The sequence below is a fragment of the Cervus elaphus genome, chromosome 9, assembly GCF_910594005.1.
Source record: "Cervus elaphus chromosome 9, mCerEla1.1, whole genome shotgun sequence".
In the NCBI taxonomy this organism is placed as follows: Eukaryota; Metazoa; Chordata; class Mammalia; order Artiodactyla; family Cervidae; genus Cervus; species Cervus elaphus.
Genome location: NC_057823.1, coordinates 95463473 through 95476490, shown reverse-complemented (window position 1 = coordinate 95476490; position 13018 = coordinate 95463473). Strand labels below are relative to the sequence as shown.

At 43.2% G+C, this 13018-nt stretch overlaps 1 long non-coding RNA gene across 14 annotated transcripts in view; it reads right to left on the bottom strand.

Moving 5' to 3' along the window:
- Window positions 1–13018, bottom strand: part of LOC122700630 — a 526773-nt gene that overhangs the window by 92310 nt on the left and 421445 nt on the right. Inside the window, exon 5 of one of the 14 annotated variants that reach the window (XR_006342838.1) lies at window positions 3360–3448. The exons of the other annotated variants lie outside the window; for them this stretch is intronic. This is a non-coding gene — a long non-coding RNA (uncharacterized LOC122700630). Of the gene's footprint in view, window positions 1–3359; window positions 3449–13018 lie in introns of those variants that run through there. 14 annotated transcript variants of the gene reach the window in all.

Below are 13018 nucleotides of genomic sequence, written 5' to 3'. Positions count from 1 at the left end.
CCATCCTCATTGCTTCTTCCCCTTGATGTCCATAGCACTTGATAGAGCTGTTCCCACTATCTGCATGTGCTTGCCACCCTTTAATCAGCTCTCTTCTAATTTAGCTCATTCCTGTTCCATTTCGCTGAAACTGCTTTCCAAAGGTCACTGGTTGCATCTCCTTGAACCATGACCATAGAGACTCCTTGTCCTTCCTACTAGATGCTCTTCTCTTGGTTTCCATGGCACCAAACACCGGCTTTTCTTCCTGCCTCTTTAAGCACTTCCTGGGCCTTTATGAAGTTCAGTCCTCTGCCCATGTCTTGTACGGAATGGCTCAGAGTTCATTCCCAGGCTGTCTTCTCACTTTCTCTGGATGATCTTATCCAATTGCCTAACTGCACCTCCTACGACTGTAAATGTCAATATTTCCAGATCTCTAACTTCACTTCAGCCTACTGCTGGAGTAACTCAATCCACTGATGCGATGGCCTACAAGTCGGATCAACTTAGATATATTCGTAGGCACTAAAAAGTCAACCTGCCCAGAATAGGATTCATCCTGTCCCTTTCAATCCCAACCATTTCAACACATGGTGTTCTTTATCCATCATGATGTACAGCAGTTTACTAGGATAAACCTGGATTCCTCTGTACCTCATTTCTATATTCAATTCCCTTCTCCCCATTTCCATTGAACTACCTCAGTCCAGGCCACCAAATTTCCCTGCCTGGACTCCCCAGTGACTTTCCTAATTTTTCTAACTCCTGCCTTAATTCTCTGCAAACCATGCTCCACACTGCAGCCAGAGTCAACTTACTTCTCTGCATATCTGATGGTGGGTTTTTTTCTCACTTAAAACTATTAATGTCTTTCTAAAGGTCTTAGGATCAAATGCAGCTGTGTAACATGACCTACACTTGCCTGGTTGTTCCTCTGGCTTCTTAATTCTCTAGCCCCTTCTGATAAACCCAGCATCCACCCTCTCCAAAAAGTTCTCCCGCAGAGCTTGGCTGGTCCTTATCTAGGGCTAGCTGCCCCCACTGCCTGGACTGCTCCTGCCTTCCTCTTCACCTAGTAATTGGATTTTCTCCCTTTAGACCTCAGCTGTATTTGCCCTCTTATAATTTCTTGTAATTTCCCTCCCCGCTCCAAAATATCTAAGAGTGTTTGGCTCATGGTAGTTACTCAGTATATCTTATATCAATGATTGAATAAATTTCAAAGGCTAACTTCACAGCAACCTTTCCCTCAAATATTTTCACTATGCACACTTACTTTCAAAAAAGATCTGTTGAATTAGTGTTGCTAAGTTGATTGTCTGGTAGTTTAATTAAATAGACAATCAAATCCAGAAGCAGCCACTAATGATATGAGTCCTTCTAGCAACGCTGAGTTTTCAATGCACCATGTACATGAGGTCTCCAAGTCACCTGGGAAGAGACTCCACCAGGAGGATGTCAGGCTCCAGGCTCCTAAATGCAGCCTCCTCCCAGGTGACTTGGGGACCTGACCTGGGTTCTGTAGACAGGTACCCTGCTCTGTGCATCCTGCCAGTGCACACTTCTCACTTCTTCAATTTCTGCTACGGTTCAGTTGCCTCAGTTACATCCAATTGACATCACAGTTCCCTTTTCATCTCCTTTATCTCTATCACCAGCCAAGCCTTGTGTACCACTTCACGTGTTCAACTGGTTCTATCAAGGATGCTGTAAGAACTAGTCCTTACCCCTGATTTGATAAGGAAGAGACTGAAGCTTGTGATCATAAAGCTATGCAGTGGCCGAGCTGGGTTCTCACTCCAACTCATTTTATGCTTTCCGGAGAGAAGAGTCTTCTTAATACATCTTTGTCACCAGTCATGTGCAGGACATAAAGTAAGTACTCAGTAAATGCTTATTGGATAAATGTCAGTAAATAAATTAAGATGTTAGAAACAAGAAAGAGTGTTCTTTTCCACTTTATGTTAATCTGTTTAAGTGTAGTTTCTTAATGACTCTATATATGTATATTAAGCACAGTCATACTCAAATAATTAACCAGATGAAACATCAAAGACAGAAATGGTATGAAGGCTCATCTTGACCAATAGAGTAAGGCCCAAAGACCTTCCAGAAAACCAAGGACAGATTGTGACAAGATGATTAGAAACAATGGGACAATTTTCACTTTGCAGTTAAATCCTATAATTTTACCAATATACATTTGTATCAAATGTGCTTCACTTCAACTGATGTATAATATTTAAGATGTATAAATTTGATGTGGGGTAAAATGAGGCATAAAATGCACTCAGTTTTTATTCTATTAGTTTTTCATAGAGAAGAATTACACAAATATTTCATTTATTAGGGATACTATTGGTTTTCCAGTAGTCATATATGGATGTTGAGAATTAGACCATAAAGAAGGCTGAGCGCTGAAGAACTGATGCTTTTGAACTGTGGTGCTGGAGAAGACTCTTTAGAGTCCCTTGGACTGCAAGGATCAAACCAGCCAATCCTAAAGGAAATCAATCCTGAATATTCACTGGAAGGACTGATGCTGAAGCTGAAGCTCCAATACTTTGGCTACCTGATGCAAAAAGCTGACTCATTGGAAAAGACCCTGATGCTGGGAAAGACTGAAGACAGGAGGTGAAGGGGGATAAGATGGTTGTATGGCATCACCAACTCAATGGACATGAGTTTGAGTAAACTCCAGGAGATGGTGAAGGACAGGGAAACCTGGTGTGCTGCAGTCCATGGGGTTGCAGAGTCGGACATGACTTAGCCACTGAACAATAACAACAAAATTGGTTTCTACTGGGACCTTGTTAGGATAGATAATATACTCACTTACTTAGACATAAGAGCATGAGAAGGGGATTCATACTTTATTTTGATAAAGCAAATTGCAATAAGTTATAAAATGGTGAACTTTTAGAAAATACAAATGATTTAAGTTTCTTAAAAAGAAAAGTGAGATATTTGCCTAGAGTCATCAATTATCTGGAAAATATATCACTGCTTAAAAAGAAATACTTCAATTAGCAGCATGAATCAGGGGCATAAAAATGGGTGTGTGAACATTTGTGTCTCTGGGTAGCATGAGCTCTCTCGTCTCACTGCCTTAGAGTCTAGTTATCATCTCCAGCCTCTGAGCCTGAAGGTGCCTTCTTACATGGTTTGTGTGATGAGGAAAATCTACAAGCCCTCCTATCCTCCCACTTTCTCATCCTCTCTGATGCTCTCTATCCTCATTTTAGAACCCTTGATTATATGTTCAAATTTGGCATTTGCAACCTGGATAATTGAATCACATTGGGGACAGAAAATGAATATTCTCACCTGCAAAGGACTAGGAAGAGAAGACATGCAGATTTTTGTATCAGCATCTCTTAAAATAGCCCAGCGGTGGCACTGAGAGCATGTATAGCCTGTACCATCAACCCAGGAACACTGGGCACCATCGCTGGATGTTGCAGCGCTACGGGTCAAAATACAATGGTGACTACTGTCAAAATAATTGCTGATAATGTGAGTGAAAGCAAATTGTCAAGGTGGTTGTCAAAGTTTTCCAAGAAGTAACTATTTTGTAAGAAGGCGTCACAAAGGCACAACTTAACCTAGGTTGATGGATCCATTTGGAAAATAAAAAGAAGAAATGAATGGGCCACATATAGACAGAGCCAGTCTAGAGAGCCTCATACTGTGTGTATGTGTGCCTATATCTCTAGCACTCTCTCCCCATATATCTATGTATTTACTCCCTGATGTAAATTATCAAAAATCTGATTAAACTGGAAGGACAAATATCCTGCCAAGATTATGGCGATCTTGCAAATTTTCAGCAGACTTTGTACATGTTTGCCTTATGAAACATAAAAAGCAGTCTTTTGAATTTGCTAATTCTGTGAAACTTCCATTTTTTTTTTTTTTTTGCTCACTTATTGATCTACCAGTTACCAGATCAACAGCTGTGAAGGAAATAGAGATTGATGTCTAGCTGGGATATTTGGACTTAATTAAAAGAGCGCTAAGAATAGACTTTCTTTTTAGCTGTCTACATCATGACTGGTATTGATATGGCTTCTTTCTACACTAAGATCGGTCCACTTATTATTAGACAACTGTGAAGTGTATGTGCAGGAGGATGTGTTAAGAGTGTGCATGTGTGCTTGAATGAAAGAGGAAAGAAATGTATTATATTGCACAACTATCTTCCTGCTGATTGGAAGTTGGACTAATTTGCCATGAATATCAGGACTGTCCCACAGGATACTCATGTGGATAGCCTTTCAGGTTAAGCATAGAGAATGGGCTAGCCAAGGAAGTGATGTCTTTGAAATGCATTTATAACTTTCTTGGAGCTTCCATTTAAAATGTTCCAAGTGTTTGGAAAAATAAAAAAAAACAAAACAAAAAACAAGAAATAAAGAGGTAGAGTGATACTGCTCTGCCCTGGCTTTAAAAATTTCTGAGCATAGCTCTAGCTAAAACATCTTTCTGGATAATTCCTAGCATCATTTCAGAAGTGTTGCTGAGATGATGGTGAGTGGTCAACTTGGCATCAGATAACCATGACATTCTTTCAAGTGAACAATTGTTAAGAAATAAACAAGTGATGCAAGCAAGCATGAACATGGAGAAAAATGAGTTTAGTGCTATCTGAAAATAAAAACAAAAACCCTTGGCATGAAAAAGATCAATAAAAATAAATTTTAATGCAAAATGTAGTTGCATGTTAAATTTACTCATTCTAACCCTAAATGTGTACCTAAAGGACCAGCTTTCTTATTTTCTATGGTAGAAGTGATTTTCCTTATGAGGTTCCCATCAGCAGGGAGAAGACTTGCCAATAATATAGTATTTTACTTTCTTCTAAATGTTCAATCACAAGTGAAGAAGGGCTGAAATCGCCTCTTTTGGAAACTACCTTTTCCTGATCAAAATAAAGCAACGAAATTCTGGTATATGAAGGGAAACGAACCGTGACCCTATGGCAGGGGCAGCTGGACTCTTAGACCCACTGACTGTACGCTGGATCCTCAACTCTCTCTACTGTTCTGTTCTCTTCCTGCACTGCTGACATTTAAGCTGCAACTGGTTCCATCTGGTCATTCGAGAAGATGAGCTGCCCCCTACTCTTGGGAGTTGTAGTCCTAGAAACCTCCCGTTTCACAATCTTTTTAGCAGCAACCTCTTATTTCACCCCCAATCCTTGGCCCATCCATGTCCCCTCATTTGAGGGCATGGGGACTTTCAGGATCCCTCCTGCCACTCACGGACCCAGTAATTTGCCGAGTGATCTGTGTGGTCAATAGGGAACCCCCTGACCCACTACTGCCGCTCCTTGCTCACCCACAAACCCCAGGGCACTCAGCCACTCTGATCGGCTTTGCAGCGTTTGCTCATTATTTAACAAGAAAAGCAGCTGGGTCTGCTAAAGTTAGTATCCAGGTTCCTTTCTTATGCATTGGTGTGAGATGGAAAGAAGAATATCCAAAGATTTTCGTTATTTATGACTTCCTGCAACAAGAGCTGGGGCTTAATCTTAGTGGGATTTAGAGATTTCAGCTCCTCAGGGGCAGCAGGAGAAAAGCAGCATGGTGACAAATACTTTTGAATTCATTTCAGATGAAGATGCTACTGTGAGGGGTAAAGATGGGGAGGCGTGGTCCCAGCCCCTGTCCTCAGCTACTCACCCTAGTCTTCATTTCCCCAAAGGCTGAGATGAGGGTTTACTCTGGCAGACCCACCACTGGCCAGGAAGAAACATCAGATTCTGGGCAATCAGAATGACCAAGGGGCTCTGGGAGATAACAGAAAGGGTGTACAGATGTACAGGCAGTCCCAAGTGAAAGAAGACTGTAGTCAGGAAGAGGGGGGTGGAACAGCGTTTGAAAGGCGGTTCAAAGGACGAATCCCTCTCGTGGATCACAGCCTTGTCACAGCAAAGGGGCCTGCAGAACTCAAAGGAAGTTATGAGTCATGCTGTGCGGAGGCCACCCCACGTGGATGGGTCAGAGTGGAGAGTTCTATCAAAACATGGTCCACCGGAGAAGGGAACGGCAAACCACTATAGTATTCTTGCCATGAGAACCCCATGAATAGTATGAAAAGGAAAAAAGATATGACACCAGAAGATGACCTGAGCTCTTTAAAATCCTAAAAGATGATGCTGTTAAAGCGCTACACTCAGTATGTCCGCAGATTTGGAAAACTCAGCAGTGGTCACAGGACTGGAAAAGGTCAGTTTTCATTCCAGTCACAAAGAAGGGCAATGCCAAAGATTGTACAAACTACCGCACAATGGCACTCATTTGACATGCTAGCACCATTATGCTCAAAATCCTTCAAGCTAGGCTTCAGTAGTACAAGAATCAAGAACTTCCACATGTACAACTTGGATTTAGAAAAGGCAGAGGGACCAGAGATAAAATTGCCAACATTCATTGGATCATAGAGAAAGCAAGGGAATTCCAGAAAAACATCTACTTCTGCTTCATTGACTATGCAAAAGCTTTTGACTGTGTGGATCACAACAAACTGTGGAAAATTCTAAAATAGATGGGAACACCAGACCACTTTACCTGCCTCCTGAGAAACCTGTATGCAGGTCAAGAAGCAACAGTTAGAACCAGACATGGAACAATGGACCAGTTTAAAGTTGGGAAAGGAGTACATCAAGGCTGTATATTTTCATCCTGCTTATTTAACTTATACACAGAGTACATCATGCAAAATGTTGGGCTGCATGAATTACAAGCTGGAATCAAGACTGCCAGGAGAAATATCAACAACCTCAGATACACTGATGATGCCACTCTAATGGCAGAAAGTTAAGAGGAACTAAAGAGCCTCTTGATAAGGGTGAAAGAGGGGAGTGAAAAAAGCTGGCTTAAAACCCAACATTCAAAACACTAAGATCATGGCATCCAGCCCATCACTTAATGGCAAAAGGGGAAGAAGTGGAAACAGTGACAGATTTTATTTTTTTGGGCTCCAAAACCACTGTGGATGATTACTGTAGCCATGAAATTCAAAGACTCTTGCTCCTTGGAAGCAAAGCTACGACAAATCTTAGACAGCATATTAAAAATCAGAGACATCACTTTCTTGACAAAGCTATGGTTTTTCTGGTAGTCAGGTATGGATACAGTCTTCCCTATAGCTCAAACGGTAAAGAATCTGCCTGCCATGCAGGAGGCCAGGGTTCAATCCCTGGGTTTGGAAGTTCCTCTTGAGAAGGGAATGGCAATCCACTCCAGTATCCATGCCTGGAGAATTCCATGGACAGAGAAACCTGGTGGGCTACAGTCTGTGGGGTCACAAAGAGTCAGACACTAACTGACTGACAGTAACTAACACACACACACACACACACACACACACACACACACACACATTGGTATGGATGTGAGAGTTGGGCAATAGAGAAGGCTGAATGCTGAAGAATTGATGCCTTCAAATCATGGTGTTGGATAAGACTCTTGAGAGTCCCTTGGACTGCAAGGAGATCAAACCAGCCAATCCTGAATGAAATCATCTCTGAATATTTATTGGAAGGACTGCTGCTGAAGCTTCAATGCTTTGATCACCTGATGTGACGAGCCAACTTATTGGAAAAGACCCTGATGCTGGGAAAGACTGAGGGCAGGAGCAGAAGAGGGCAACGGAGGATGAGATGGTTGGATGGCATCACCAACGCAATGGTTTTGAATCTGAGCAAACTCCGGGAGAATGGAGGACAGAGGAGCCTGGCAAGCTACAGTCCATGGGGTGGCAAAGACACGGACACAATTTAACAACTGAACAACAACAAAAGGAGGAACTACCTGTGGGGTCTGTTCTCAGGGAATCAAAGCTGTATTTAGGGCTTCCTCTGGGGGCAGGGGCAGAGGTGGGCTCCTGACCATCTCCCCCACATGGGGAGTGAACGTCTGATGCCTTTGACCGAGAGCACCAGCCAAGAGGCAGAGGACTGGCAAGGCCTTGTCTCCACTTCTCGTCTTCTTGTCCAACAGCACAGTTCCTCTTGTTGCTATCGTTTTTAAAACAGGCCCAGAAGGGCGAAATATCACAGTCGTCTCATTCCACAAGGCAGTTTGGCATCATCCAGAAGACCCATGTCTGGTCTCAGTGTCTGCACTATCTCCTCATGGGGAGGCATTTCCTGAGAACAAGACCCTAACCAGACACCAGGGTGGTTCCTCTTCTGAAATTCAACCCCCACCTCCCACTTCCTGACCACAGTCCTCTTCCCTTCCCTCAGGTACTTCCTGGACATCCTTTCTGTGATCTCAGAGTCCCTTGGCCATTCTGGTTGCCCAGCATATGAAGCCTCTTCCTATGTTTGGGGGAGTTTCTTGGTAAGAATAACAGCCTCTTCTCATGTCAGAAGTTTAAAAAACAAAACAAAACATAGCCAGTTATGCAGACTTTCTTGCAAGCTCGAATTCAGGCCCATGACAGGGGCCCCAAGACATCAAGACCTCTTGCCCAGACTTTGAGTTGGGAGGTGACGCAAGTTGTAATTAGCAAGGAAGTTCAGCAGGGGAACCTCCCCAGGCCCCCAGAAGCATGGCTTACGGGGTGGCTTCTGGTGCCTGGTGGGGTCAGGGCTCAGCAGCGGTGGCAGCGGCTGCCTCACTCATCAGTTCTGCATCCTGATTTGGACCTTCTTCCCAACAATGCAGCCCTATGTGGTTCTTTAGGTCTGGAAAAGTCTGTGAGCTCGCTCAGAACATTTGAATACTTTCCTTTTCTGCTTAAAACAGCCAAAGTTGGTTTCTGATTATATCCCCAAGCCCCAAATTATATATATGTGTGTGTGTGTGTACATATATATATATATATATATATATATATATATATATATATATTAATAACTTTGTTCTTTAGTCACTAAGTCGTGTCCAACTCTTTTGCAACACCATGGACTGTAACCTGCCAGGCTCCTCTGTCCGTGGGATTTCCCAGACAAGAACACTGGGGTGGGTTGCCATTTCCTTCTCCAGACCTACAGCTTACTGGACCTTTTATGATTCAACCACTACTTTACTTCCTAGATTCATCTCGTAGTGTGACTTCCCACCGCATATGCTGCAATTTAAACATAGAGTATTTCATCTTGCTAGCTCTTTCTTACTTCCAGATCTATAGAAACACTCTTCCTTCCTTCCACCTGGAAAACCCCTCTGCGCCCTCTGCACTTACTTATCCTCTGAGTCTCAGCTTTGGCACCACCATCACGGGGACAGCTTCTATGGCAGAATCTGCTAGTTCCCCTCCTCCCTCTATGTCATTAACAGAACTGTGATCTTGTGCAGACTGGTGTGGGCCCAATTAGTGATGGTCACCTCCTTAGCCTCTCTGAAACTATGAACGGCTATGTGACTCAGTCCTTGTCAATGAGCTCCAAATAGAAGCTGGTCAGGTGGGGTCTCCAGGACATGAAGGGTCAGACCCAGTCCACAGATGCCCTTTCCCTGTTCCTTCCCCTTTTACTTGTAATGCAGACCTGATGTCCAGCTTTGAAATATTTTGAGGCCATAAGAACCATAGTAGAGGAGAAGGAACTGATTTCCTGGCATGGTTGCACCAGATGTGGACTGCCTACCTCCAATTTCCTGTTAAGTAATACAAATAAATCTCTCGTTAGGCCACTGTTGTCAGACTTCGGAGCAACTCTGAGTCCCTCAGGCACTCTGACTAGGTACTCTTTTGAGTTGTTTTCACAGCATCCTTTATTCCCCCTATGGATTTCCTATTTACTTATCTGTATCTTCACTTTCAATGGTAAGCTCCATGAGGACAATGACTAGAGTGGGTTGAGTTGTGTCCCCTCAAAGTTATATTCTAATCCTAACCTCCAGCACCGGTGGATTGGGATCTTATTTGTAGCTCAGCTGGTAAAGAATCCACCTGCAATGCAGGAGACCTGGGTTCAATCCCTGGGTTGGGAAGATCCCCTGGAGAAGGGAAAGGCTATCCACTCCAGTATTCTGGCCTGGAGAATTCCCTGGACACAGTCCATGCGGGTCGCAAAGAATCGGAAACGACTGAGTGACTTTCACTTGGAAATAGGATCTGTGTAGATGTAATCAAATTAAGAGGAATCTCACTGGCTTAGAGTCCTAAATGCAGTGACTGGGGTCTGTGCAAGAGAACAAAGAGGAAGGCTTGGCTACAAAGACACATACAGGGGAGCAGGGCAGGTGATGATGGAAGCAGAGACTGGGGTTAAGCTGCCACAAGCCAAGGAACACCCAGAGCCTCAAGAAGCTGGAAGAGATGAGAAGTCTTCCTCCTAGAGCCCTCAGAGGGAGTGTGGCACTGTGGACACGTCAGTTTTCAATTTCTAGTGCCTGGAAATGAGACAATATAAGCATCTATTGTTTTAAGCCACAGAATAGTTGGTAAATTGTTAACAGCAGTGCCAGGAATCTAACATGGTGCCCATGCCTGCAACGTTCAGATTTGCACCACGTCACCTTATGTTAGAGTCACCAACGCTAGTACTTCTCTGAGAGCAGGTCAGTCCTCAAGCCATAATGCGGGTGGATCAGAGCCAGAGGAGATACTGGGCCTGCTTTGTGAGCCAACAATTGGCTAATTCTGTATGCTATGGCCTGGCATCCTCACAACGAAGTCAGCAACTAAGAAACTACAATTCAAGGATGGCAAACGGGTCTTCACTTTGATTGCCTAGAGTACCACATAGGCAATGCAGTACATAGGATTGCATTGTACCACACTGCGGTACAATGTGTTGCACTGGATTCTGAGGCTGCATTTGAGTCACTTTATTCAACGGTTGTTTACAGAATGCCTACTATGTGAATACACCAGGAAATGTCCTGGGAATGTAAAACACACAAAAGAAAGAAATCAGCCAATCTATAAGTCCTTGTCTCCATAGAGCTGATACTGGAAAGAGTGTCCTGACTAAGTAAAGATGTCTTCCATAAACATGGGAGGCAAGAATTGAGACAGATTACCTTCCACCTACCATCCTTCCAAACCCTTAGCATTGGATTTTCAGGCAATTTCACAATTGTCTGTATCTCTTCTTTGAATCTCATTTAAACAGTTCACTTCAATTAGGTCAGATTGCAGCTCTTTCTTATTATAATGTTTAAAGAGCACCAGAGTGGAAGACCTCAGTTTGATGACCAAGTTCAATGCTTGGTGCCACATCGGACAGATTGCTAGAACCCAGGAGAAGAATTTAAAGACATTCTCTTGCCTAAATCACAATCTCAAGAAATTCAGAGTGTACCTCAGTGAAGCAAAGAATTTCATTTTCCATCAGAGAATAAAAGCTAGATGTCGGAAGGTATGTAGATAACTTTAAAATAACAGCTGTGGAGAGCTGTCCAGAACAAGCCTGGTAGGAGGTTGACCATGTCTTTAGTTGAACTTCTGAGAAATAATAGGAAAAAATGCAAGCTAAATTTAAAGACTTAATTGGTTCAGTTTGCAAATGCAAAATTCACATATACACATACAGCATACATTCAATTTGAAAAGATAACTATAAAGAAAGCTGAGCACCAAAGAATTGATGCTTTTGAACTGTGATGTTGGAGAAGACTCTTGAGAGTCCCTTGGACTGCAAGGAGATCCAACCAGTCAATACTAAAGGAAATAAACCCTGAATACCCATTGGAAGGACTGATGCTGAAGCTGAAGCTCCAATACTTTGGTCACCTGATGTGAAGAACTGAATCATTTGTAAAGACCCTGATGCTGGGAAAGATTGAAGGCAGGAGAAGATGGGGACAACAGAGGATGAGATAGTTGGATGGCATCACCGACTCAATGGACATGAGTTTGGGTAAACTCTGGGAGTTGGTGATGGACAGGGAGGCCTGGTGTGCTACAGTCCATGGGGTCGCAAAGAGTCGGACACGACTGAGTGACTGAACTGAACTGAACTTAAGGTGTTCTCTTGATCTCAATCAAGTTGGCTTTAAAATTTGATGAGAGCCAGGAATCAACTGGAAACAGATGCTCTGTAAACATATCTATTTTTCAGGTTAATAGAATATTACTGTCTGTAAGTCATAAATTCTTCAGTCTGTGTGGAGAATTTTTATATCATCATGCCAGACACCTCAATACATGATATATCACCTCCTCTTGGCTGTACCTAAGGCCTTTTTACAGTATTTGAAGAAAAGTAATTTTTTTTTTCATTATAATTTGCTTGTGAAAAGAGGAAATGGAACATAATTTTGGCTGGAGGCTGAGGAAATATGAGGATATTATGGTAGTCTCAGGGGGACACTTTGGTTCTGACACAGGAAGACAAGAGTACACCCATTATGGAAGAGGAATGGGGACTGGCCTTGACCAATACAGACCCTGCAAGCTAAAGAACAAAGACCTTGGGGGCCTGACTCCCAGAGGAAAAAAACTAGGCTTGCAGGGATAAAAGATGAACTTTATTCCTGTTATACTGATGAGTATACCTAGTTGCCATGAGTATACCTAGAGCGGGACTTCCCCAGTGGCTCAGAGGTAAAGAATCTGCCTGCAACGCAGGAGCTGCAGGAGATATGGGTTTGATCCCTGGGTCAGGAAGATACCCTGGAGGAGGGTATGGCAATCCACTCTGGTATTCTTGCCTGGAGAATCCCATGGACAGAGGAGCCTGGCAGGTTACAGTCCATGGGGTCGCAAAAGTCAGACATGACTGCAGTAAGTTAACACACAGAACACATACCTAGTGAGAGTTGGGCCATGAAGAAAGCCGAGCACTGAAGAACTGATGCTTTCAAACTGTGGTGCTGGAGGAGACTCTCGAGAGTCCCTTGGACAGCAAGGAGATCTAACCAGTCAATACTAAAGGAAATAAACCCTGAATACTCATTGGAAGGACTGTTGCTGAAGCTGAAGTTCCAATATTTTGACCACCTGATGTGAAGAGCCGACTCATTGGAAAAGATCCCGATGTTGGGAAAGATTGAAGGCAAAAGGAGAAGGGGGCGACAGAGGATGAGATGGTTAGATAGCATCACTGGCTTAACAGACATGAATTGGAGCAAAC